We start from the raw sequence: 11,216 nt of genomic DNA on the forward strand, positions 1-11,216 counted from the left end.
CATACCAATGATATTTAGAGCGCTATATTAATGCCAAATAACACATACCATAACATAACATACGGGCAGGGAAACAGGCCAGGATCTCCTTGGAGAAACTAACTGCACCGTTAAGAGAGGGGGAAGTGGCACTGCCAGACTTTGAAACATCTTCCGACGTAGCCCAAGCCGGTTCCTCCTTCACTGGTATGGGGAGCAAGTAGACAGGAGACACGTGGAAGTGGAGAGATCCCTAGCAGCGCCAGTCCTAGATCGGTCATTCTGACAGCACCCCGACAGTCCCTCCCAAACAAACAATAAGGTGGAAATGACTTGCACAGCATGGGCCAGAGATGAGCACAAATCCAGAGGCGAGGTTTTATACTCCCCGCGTATACCTGGAATCCCGTTAACTAGTGAAAAGTGCTATATTGACTTTGCGAAATGACTGAGGGTTTTTCGAGATCTCTTCCACAATGGTCAATTTATAACCATAGAAGAAATGAGAGTAAGGGGGAGAGCTCTCATCCCTGGACATATTCCTATACTTTCGACTTAGAAACTCCTTAAGGCAGATGTTCTGGACATTCCCAGGGGAACCCACTGTGACCTCAATACTCAATAAGATGCTTAAAAGGTGATCACAGTGGTAAATCAGTTTCCATCATGTACGGAATATGTATTAAAGCCGGGGCGACATTATGCACCTCACCCAGAGAGAAATGGGAACTATCACTGGGTCATAAGATTTCAGAAGAAGAGTGGAGTTACTGCTGTGAGGAGACTTGGCAGGTGGCGATCAATGCCAGATTCAAATTGATCCACTTTAAATACTTGCATCAGTTCTACTATACGCCAACCGTATTACATACATACTTCCCAGACACCTTGAAGAGCTGCGGAAGATGTGGCAGTACAACAGCTGACTTTTTGAATCTGGCATGGGGGTGCCCCAAAATCCTGAATTTCTGGGAAGACGTCTCTGAGACTCTTAGCAAGATCATGGGTGAAGTATTGCACCTAAACCCTATGATCACACTTTTGGGATACACAAAAAAAGTCCCTAAAGGTCTTAGAAAATGGATTGCGCTGCTTTTGCTATTAGCCTAAAGATGTGTAGCGATGGAGTGGGGAAGGAACCAGGTGCCCAGACCGGATCAGTGGCAAACAGATGCCCGATACTGTAATGACATGGAAAAGGAATATGGTAGGCTATCTTGTTGTCAAACTAGACCCAGTGATGTGTGGGGACCATGTGTTCATTAACCGATCAAACAATTTCAACAGGCACAAATGGTTCCAGCCCCACCCTCTGCAGTGTTACATTTCGCAGAAGAAATGTGTGAACTGGAAGCCTAAGGTGGGATAGGGACAAGGGCAGAAACATGGGTTGGTAGATTCATACCTAAAAATCTGCTGTATGGAATGAGAACGGAAATCTGATACCCTAAAAACAGAAGCTAACAATGGGGAGGGTCGCTTGATTCAATGTGCAAGTGTTGGTGTTTGTAAGATTAAAAAATGCTAACAAAAAGAAGTTTGAAAAAAAACAAAAGTTCAATGATCCAGGAAAGCCCTACCTCCTGATTAGCAGTATTATCATCTGCAGGCTTTCTATCTTGGAGTGCCAAGTAACTACATGCAGACAAAAGTGTTTCAAGTCTAAAGCCTGCCTGGATTTGCCAGACAGCTTGCATATTGGAAATATTAGGGAATAGAAGCTATTCCCTGCCTTCCATCTGGGTACTCTCTTGATTGCACTTTGGCGAGAAGTTCCAGGATAGTCTGGACCATTGCTTTCCTCTCGACTGTGCCCCTGGTAAGAGGGGTATTAATTGCTCTAGAGGGCAAGTGAGTAGAGAGAAATTATATTTTGTAACCAATCCTTTTCACCCAGACATACGTAGAAATGGTGCTCCACCCTTTGAATAATCATTGAAGTCCCATGCCTGGCGACAGGATTTCTGATTTTTTTGCTGGTACAAAATGTCTTCCCCCGATTTCTGCTGCAATTTCTGTTTTCCTTTGCCCATGTTCTTCGTGAAACCACTAATTTTCCAGAGCTGTACAACTTTGTTTTAGCCTTGTGCTCTGGTTTCCTGGGTAGCTTGACAAAGTACTTACCCGCTTTGAAATCATTGTGGGCTTTATCTCCAAGGGTATCCAAAAAAAATGTCTGTGCTCCAGAGGCAATTTTCATGGCGTTAGCTCTTCGCGAAACACTCGGTATGCCAATCACTTATATGTAGCTGACTGTGTCCAGTGATGGCTGACCCCCATGACCAGAACGGAGGCTTTGACTCCATTGTATGCTAAATTGGAAATAAATTGTATCCGGCTCCTCATTCTGCAATAGCGGTGATCAGACTGTGCTTCCTGCAGGGCTTTATAAAACTGAGTAAATTCCCCAAGAGCTGTTTCTGCCTTATAAGAGGCATACATACGTATTTATCTTTAATATTAACTCTGGCCCCACATACATCCTCTTTAGTGCCCAGTCTACTTCCAACTCCCTGGATCCCATACCCCCTTCTCCAGAACCAGAGAGGACCATCTTACCAAGTTGGGCAGAATAGTATTTATCGGAATGTCTATGGCAGAAAACTATATCCCCTTTTCCGGAGAATATAGTTTTGTCATGAATTGGGCTAAAGACGCACTTTCTGTATCCTTCCACTCTCTGTACACCTAGTTTTTCAGCTCTAATACAAATGGCATTCTGGTTTTCAAGGCATGCTTAAACTGAGGGAGAGGAACCCTAGAAGACTTTTCTCCTGAAGGAGCTGCTTATTGATTTTGAAACCCCATGTATTCACCAGCTTGTATCAACACTTTGGCCACAGATTCTTTGTCCAGATATTTTCCCTTAGGATCACCTGTCAGAGAATCGGAATCACTTGTATCAGAAGAGGAGGTAAAAGTGGAGGAAGAGGACGAGAAACCACTTAATTGTTCTCCCCATTGTAGCTCCCTCTTCCATCAGGGTCTTAGTTGAAAAATATGAATCATTCTTTTCTCCAAGATCTCTCTGGACCTCTTTCTCTTCTTATATCCTGTCCTCTCCCTCTGGTTTGTGAAGACAAGCTTGTGGAGTCTGTATCTGTCTTCACATGCTTCCTCTTTCACCCACGCCCAGAAACTCATTTTGCTTTCCTCTTAGAAAGGCTCTCGCTTACAGACACAGTTAGGTCAGACCTCCAGCGGGAATGCAACAATGTAACAGTATTCACAGCCTATTTAGCATAGTCCGACTTTCCCGCTAAACACCCAGGCTCTCAAGATGGCTGCTGCATTCACACACATGAAACTCAATCTGCGTGTTCCAGGACACATCCTCCCACTTCTCAACAGGTCTCAAAAAGGTCAGGTTATCTCTGTAACATTTCTTTCAGGCTTTGACTATTTTACATCTCCTCTCTCAGCTCCCTCATAACTGTCAAGCTCCGAGCACCTAGTGGTTCCCAGGCACATCCCTTCCACGCTACAAGTCTTGGAATCTGGTGCTTGCCATAGTGCTTGGCTGCCGTGTCCGACACTGGCAACATCCCCCAGCGGTCCTTGAGGCACAGCATGCATCGTGATGACACATGCAAACAAGAATCATGGCTTCCATTGCCCACATCCTCCACCGTTTAGGAGCCTTCAACAGATCAACCTCTGCTCCTAAATGAACCTGTGAGTAGCGTTTTGTTCATCCCTTGTTAATATTGCCTTTTGTGTACGCACCTTGGTTTGCTTTACCTGGACTTCTGCTGCTCTCTTTGCCTTCTCTGTCCACCTTGTCCTCCTGGTTACTCTACTCTGGCCTGTTCCTGGAATGTGTTTTTGGATTCTCTCCTTTCTTGCCTTCTGGATTGCTTATTGGATTACCATTTGGATACCCTAGCTGGAACTCTTCCCCTTCCACCCCCACACCTGGAACTGTTTAGACCTTCTTGGAATGGTGTAAAATGGTTAAAGCCAGACACTCTTTGCATTTGGTAACGCTTACATTTCCCTAGTTTCGCCTTTGTGCCACCAGGGTCAGTCCCCCCTTTCATGTACCCTAGTTGTGTCCTCGTATCACTCAGGTCAGCTCCCACTACTCTCCCTTATCATAATATTTCCACAGGATCCTATCTCCTTCTGCTTGGGTCAGTTCTTCTGCAACAGGGGGTCAGGTACGAGCCCAGTCAATTCTGCCATAATTCTTCCCTCTCTCTCTTGATACCGTACCTAATCTATTGTCCTTTTCTTTTCAGCCTGGAAAGAGTCTGGCTGCACTCCTACCGGCCTTTCATTTAAGACCTTTATTCTCTGGGTATCTACCATCCACAGGTTCGGAGCTCTCAGGCGGAAGGTCTGCTAACAACATAACCATATTTTATTTACTTTATTTTATTGGGCATTTGTAAGGCGTTTATACATCAAGAAATTGTGTTTCAATGCACCTTTTTTAACGCGCACATTAACAAATTGCGTTAACACGGCCTTGCAGTGGGTCGTCCTGACTGCAGTCTGACAATAACTTACAAACCAACTCCAAATGATCCTGGTGTTTAAGGCACAGAAGGATCACCTCGCACCAGTTTTTCTATTCCTGCATTGGCTCCAAATCAGAGTGTGCATCGAATCTGAAATAATTTGCCTTCTTCACAGAGCTTACAAGAACAATGTTCTGATGTATCTCAGACAGAAAGTAACAAGATACTTACCCATAAGACACCTGGGATACTCAAGCTCCAAACCCTAGTTATTACGGCTTTTACGAAAAGAAACTTGAAAGCAGAAGCATTGTCGCCGCAGGATCCTGCCTTTGGAACAATTTCCCAGTCACCCTCAGCCAAGTAGAAACCACATCCACTGCCTTAAAAAACGGATTATGTTCCTCTTCAGGAAATAATATCAGCTTGGCGGCTCAACATAAACAGTTATGTGGTCTTCCTAGCCTGGCTTAGCTGCCTTGGGCATTCCTTCCTATCCCCAATTTATTTCTCAGATGTTCCAACTACCACTTCACTTTCGTAATATTTTATTCAACATTAGAGCCATAAAAGAACCGTTTTTACAAATGCATTGCATTTCATTAAATTTAAGTGCATGTTCGTTTCCCCGATGACATAAATAAAACATAGAAGCTTAAAATGTATGTCATATTACAATTAACAAATACAAGTACAAAAAAGAAGGAAATAGAAGACTAAGACCACCAATCGATTTCCATTCAGCATGTTTTGGGGTATACAATTTTATACTCCACTAGATTGAGGTTACATGGGTGAGAGATGCTAAATACGGGTTACAGACCTCAAATCTCACAGCCCCCCTAGATATCCATTGTCCCGAGTACACAAACTATAGAATCAACATAAGTGCTTTAATAGGAACAGATCAGTGGACACTGCTTCCTGTGTACCTATTTCGCCTGTTTTGGTATTACCAGCCAAGCCCTGTGGATGAATTTAGCCACCTTAAATACCCTACCAGGATCACCCGCTGTCTTAGAGAGCTCCAGTGCTTCCGTAGTTGTCCGCATTCCAGCTGATCTTAGTAGGAGAATTAAGTATAGCGTCCCGAGTGCCTGCGTGATTGGGCAGAGGAACATAAAGTGGGCAACTGTTTCATCTGTTACTTTGCAAAGGGGGCACTTGCTCATGTTTCCTGCCTTCCATGTTGCTGTAAATGTTGCCACCTTCAATGTGCTAACTCTAAGATGAACAAAGAGGGTGCGAGCAAACTGGGGGTTGATCCAATCCAGATACCTTTTTACCCAAAATCGGCCTTCATACACATAGTTTGGCGCTAGCCTTAGGTACCTGCAGGCTCCTATACAGCCTCTGGATGAATCCTCCTTTAAACAGGACTTTTATGCTCTTCGGTTTCAGATTATTTAACAGCCAGGGGTGAGACCATGCCTCATTCTCATTTAACTTGTATAACCCCTTTCTGACATGAGCCAACCATGGTAGTTTCGTCGTTGCCTCTAGGCTCAGCAGATGAATTATGTTAGCCCTGTACAATTCCAGTTCGGCGCCACCCACAACCGCAGCCAATAGAAGATTGGTCTATCTGAGGCAACTGCATTTATACGGCATAGGTCCAGTTCTAAGTGTAGCAGTGCATTTGGTGATGAGAACGGGAGGCCTAGTAATCTCTAAGTGTTTGTTTTCCACCGTACTCAATGGCTTAAAGTCGGCATACCCCCCCATAGTTCTGCCGCAAAGAGGGCGGCTGCTGCTTCCTGCTTCTTATACAGATCCAGGGAAACATCCCCCCCCCCTGCCATGTCTGTTGAAAAAGGCGCGTGAACCCCCGCTGTACATTTCCAGTGTGCAGAGGCTCAGATAATTTGGCTTGTCCAGTTCCCACCGTCACTGAATCGAGTGCCCAGGTAGTCATACTGCCCGACTTGTTCTAAGGCCATCCCCTCTGCAGTAATAATTATGTTCACTATTGTGATGAAGGCGGGCCTGGAGACCGATGTTTTTGTTTTCTCCATATTCAGGGACAGTCTCAGCTCCCCACACTTCTTCATGAACACAGACTAGGATTGGTTTAAGCCTTGGGAGGGGGGGGAGGGAAGTAGATATGATCACTGCGTCATCAGTAAAGAACAGAACAATGTATCTTAGGAAACCCATTTTGGCCCGATCCATACCCTTTACGAGCAACTCCGTCACCAACTCCTCTATATAAATAAAGAATAAGATAGGCGCCAAAGGACAACCTTGCCCGACTCCTTGATTGACCTCAAATTCATTCATAACCTCACCCCCCAGACCCGCTCTCACCACAGTCTTATTTTCCTTATAAAGAGAATGTATTTCCCTTATTAGACCCCGTGGCATTCCTCTGTTGCCTAGGACCAACCATAATAGTTTCCGTCGCACACTATCGAAAGATCTCCAAAGTCGACAAATATGGCATAGAGTGTCATCTTTCTCAGGATGGTGTATTTTTGGATGATATTGTGTAAACGGAAACATGATACCGAAATGCATCAATACGCTAACACTCAATTATACCTAAGAATTTCTGCTGAAAATTATGTTTTTTTAATGAGATTGTCTAGCTGAGAGGGGAATCTGTAGGTCCAACCACTCTTTAAAATTGAATCAATCTAAGAGCAAATTTATTTTTTTGGCCCGTTCTGCTAACCAACACATTTTGTTAACTGGTTTTTAAATGCACATATTCCAGGCCATCAGACAGAACTTTCTCACTCAGCTCAATCCTTGGGTTTTACTTTGGACCGAAGATTAAACTCCAGTATCTCACATTAATTCCTTAGAGAAATCTAACTAGTATTCTCACTGAGATCAGTGAAGTCTTTTGTTACACCAGTCCACTTTTATACTTTGATGCAATCATTATTTCTTTAGCGCACTATGGAATTTCGAGGCGGCTGCATGTTTGGTTGTTGGAGCACGTAAATTTGAGCACATTACACCGTTTTATAATCCCTTCATTGGCTTCCTTTTGATGCCAGGGTTACTTTTAAGCTTTTATGTATTACTTATAAGGCGATCTATTGGCAGACTCCTTCCTACCTTGGTAATACATTAAAAAATCTCAGCAGGTTCAAAAGGTCTCCAAAGTCGGGACAGTCTTTGTTTGGAAGTATGCAAGTGGTCACTTTCTTTGAAAATAAGGCTGTCTCACTATGGAATTCGTTGCCAGATCTGCATATAAACCCCGATTACGGGTGTTCATAAAAAATCTTATATCATGGTTATGGAAATCTGTCTTTAAAAGTGTTTTTCTTAAATTGCTTTAAATTATTTCCTTTAACTAATGTAAATTTGTCCATGTTATTGTATGAGGTGTTACGATTGTAAATCTTATATACAGCAAACTGTAAAAGACTGATTTGCACATGGTTTGATCTATAAAACAAATGTTTAAATAAATAAAGACTAAACCATATATACTATACACACACAAACCCACGCTATTTACAGGACTAATAATACCAGTGCCAGTTATGTAAAGACACTGCAGAATTGTAAAGGATTATACCATTAAAACAAGATATGCAGACCAAAAACAATTGTAGTTTGCACAGCTTACATATGAAACCACATATAATCTGTGTCAACCACCCGACCCCTCCTTACTGTTACAATATGTAGCAGTACAGAGGAGAGACATTTTGGCTAGATAGAAAATTGAGGTATTGCATGACTGTTTTATCCACCAACATGGCCTCCAGGGCTGCCACAGTTTCTGGCAGAATGTCAGCCCTCTAGTTCTTTATAAGAACTCTGAGGTATACACAGACGGGTTTGCACTGTGGAGATAGAAAAAAGCAGAAAGGTAAAACATAGGAGCACAGCTGAACCCAAAGAGAGAAAACAGATTCACACCAAGTCAGCATTTTTTGTGTTGAAATATTTTTATTGGTTTTAACAAAACAGTAACAGGCATGTCCGTTGTACACAAATATCAATTGGTTTCCAAATACTAGTTTATTAAAGTCAAATCTGTGACGTATGTGTGATCATAACGGGGCCTGTACAATGAAGAGAACAATTGTTCTAATACATTCTGTTGAATCAACAGGGTAATATGGGGTTAACTTAGCAAAATTAAAGACACAACATCAAGCGATGGGGCAAGGAAGAGGATGACACATAACCAAGGCTGTGTATAAGCAATATGTGGTTGGCAGTTTCTCATGCATCTATTAAGGGGGGAGATTAAAGTCTTGTGGCTATTGAGTTGAAGGCCCAAGGACATGGGTCGAAGGGGTGAAGGTTAACGTTGTCATACAGTTAGTGCCCAGGTAAGTTTGTGGGAAGATGCGATCTATAAGCATTTGTTAGTGTGAGTAGGAGTACACAATTAAGATTTTATGAGGAGCTAAAACCAGCTCCTGGGTGTCAGGCATCACTCCGTAGACAGTAACTACAGCTGGGTAACCAGGTGTTCACAGTGCACTGCAAATGCAACTTACACATGAGACGTACACTTTAACTTTGTGCACAATATGAATAGTCCATTATATTTAAATATGCCCTAATTCTTCTTTATTTACATTCTAAAACACTCAACGTTAATGTCACATATGCATGTTTGTAAGATACCAGTTGGCCTGGAGAGCCAGAAGTAGCTCATGATAACTATTGGTTTTAAGCTAGCGAGGGTCTCCTGGGGTAGAAGCAGCGGCTAAATAGCTCCCAGCAATTTCGAACATGAAGTACATAAGCAATATATTCGTAAAGATATGGGTGCTGGGTAGAAGTGGACTTATACTGGAACAAAGTTGCAAAGTGGTCTTGCTAGGAGATACAATAAAAATGGTTCCAGATCACTTCTTCATCTATACTTAATTTCCTATCCTTTCCAATTATCAGTTTGCACCCCATACTTACAAAAATGATCCAGGTCCATCATGAGTGGATAGTGTTTCATTTGGAATCTTTATAAGTTGAAGTTACTGTTTTGTTGCTTGCTTATATAGCATGAGATTGGCTGGGCGTTTGCTGTCAAAGCAAACTAGCACTGGGAACAAACATGTTGTGCAAAATAAGCATCATGTAGGTTTCAGTTTATGAATAAAATACGAGTTTTGTTTCTAGCAATTAAGCATTACTTGATGGGATCGCTAAATGCAGACATGTACATACCTCGTGTGTGCAATTACTACAAGGCCAGAAATGTCGCCTGCCACAAGGAACATAACCATTCCCTAAAGAAGTCATGGTTCTGCATATTGTCTATTTATTTGGCAAAGTTTTGGTAAGGAATTCTAATGCACTGGACCCGATGACCATTGTCTGTCGTGAAAAGTCGAAATATCAAATTCAAACAAAACTTGAAGGTAAAACGTCAAAGAAGTCTCTTTTCACATCTATGCGTGATTCTGGCAAATCAATGGCATGGCTGAATATCGTTTAGTTTTCACCGCAACTGGCAGAGGACTCAATGCAGCCTAGCCTCGTAGCTACAAACATCCAAAACTAGGTCTTCGTGAACAATAATGCATTCTGGGGCTTGTAATCTTGCATCACTTCAATTGAAGCAATTATTAGACCAAAAGTACCAGATTACAATGCTTTATAAAATAAGAAACTGCCCCCACCTCCCGCGATCTGATAGCACTATACTGTACAAGAGAGCAATAGTTGGGAGGCTAAATATGGCACGATATAATGACATGTTTTAGCAGTAAACTAACATTATCACTTCAGAGTAGGGATCCACCACACACCCAAAATCTCCCCTGCGGTCTAATGACACCAGACGTACAGAACACAAACACTTGGGCACACGTCATTTAGGTTTAAAGTAACGCACCTGGATTTGTTTCATTTGCCCCGCGTAGCCGTAAAAAACCGTTAAGCGGTGTGAGGAATTAATGAGCAACGGAAGCGGGGCCCATATCTGTCACGAACGGTACTGTATAGTTCTTAACCATTCGAGAAACGGACCCTACCAAAGGTGGGCCTTCTCCTGATCACGTGAGTTACATGCTACGTTCAGGCCAGTAGTCTGTTCTCTAGCCCTGAAGCACCTCGTGATTATTGCAAGGGCGGGAACCAAGGCAGCAATTTGCATGGGCATCGTGACTGAGAGCTGAAGAGCACGGGCGCCTCGGACATATTGAGGATGGAAAACGACAGCGTTGCAGAACGTTTCTAGGTTAATTTGGTAAAACAGTGTACATTTCGGGACGTGTTGTCCTATGCAGAAGGGTAGAATGTTTGTTTTCTTGTGTGGATGGTGTGATGTCCATTTAGCCTGTTCAGTAGATTACACTAGGACTGAGAATCATAATTTAGCATGTACCCATTGCAGACTTGGGGATTTTACAAATGGTGGAATGTTCGTTGTCCAGTGCAGAGGAGCTGTTTGTCCTTGATAGAGGGATTACGTGTGTATTTGCCATGTGCAGTGAAGTGTGCTGATTTTTCTTCAAAAAGGGTCAGACTAGTGCATTGTTTATTTTCCAAGAGGGTGATCTGATTTACTGCAGCAAGGGCACTTGAATTTAGGGCGATGGATCAACCATAGCCCTCAACCATTTGTGTTGCAAAGGCGGGTGAAATCACCCGATTTTGTTTTTGGCGGGTATGACGCCCATTGAAATGAATGGGCGTGCAGGAGGCTTGGCGGGTGAGTCAGCCCTTAAGAAGGCGGGTGACACCCGCCAAAAGCGTGTGTGATGAGAGCTATGGATCAACTGATAATATTAGCAGAAGATGACGGTTTCCGAACTGAGTTTTACACGTGTAAATGTGAGAAAACCGAAGGTA

General features: G+C 42.9%; 1 protein-coding gene across 1 annotated transcript in view; it reads right to left on the reverse strand.

Annotated features, from left to right (window-relative positions):
* Nucleotides 1–10,432, reverse strand: part of BTBD18 (BTB domain containing 18) — a 235,959-nt gene extending 225,527 nt beyond the window's left edge. Inside the window, exon 1 of the mRNA XM_069629029.1 lies at nucleotides 10,258–10,432. The gene's annotated coding sequence lies outside the window, so the exon portion shown is untranslated. The remainder of the gene's footprint in view (nucleotides 1–10,257) is intronic.
* Nucleotides 10,433–11,216: the final 784 nt, after the last annotated feature.

The sequence above is a fragment of the Ambystoma mexicanum genome, chromosome 12 (assembly GCF_040938575.1).
Source record: "Ambystoma mexicanum isolate Mex_15411 chromosome 12, UKY_AmexF1_1, whole genome shotgun sequence".
Lineage (NCBI taxonomy): Eukaryota > Metazoa > Chordata > Amphibia > Caudata > Ambystomatidae > Ambystoma > Ambystoma mexicanum.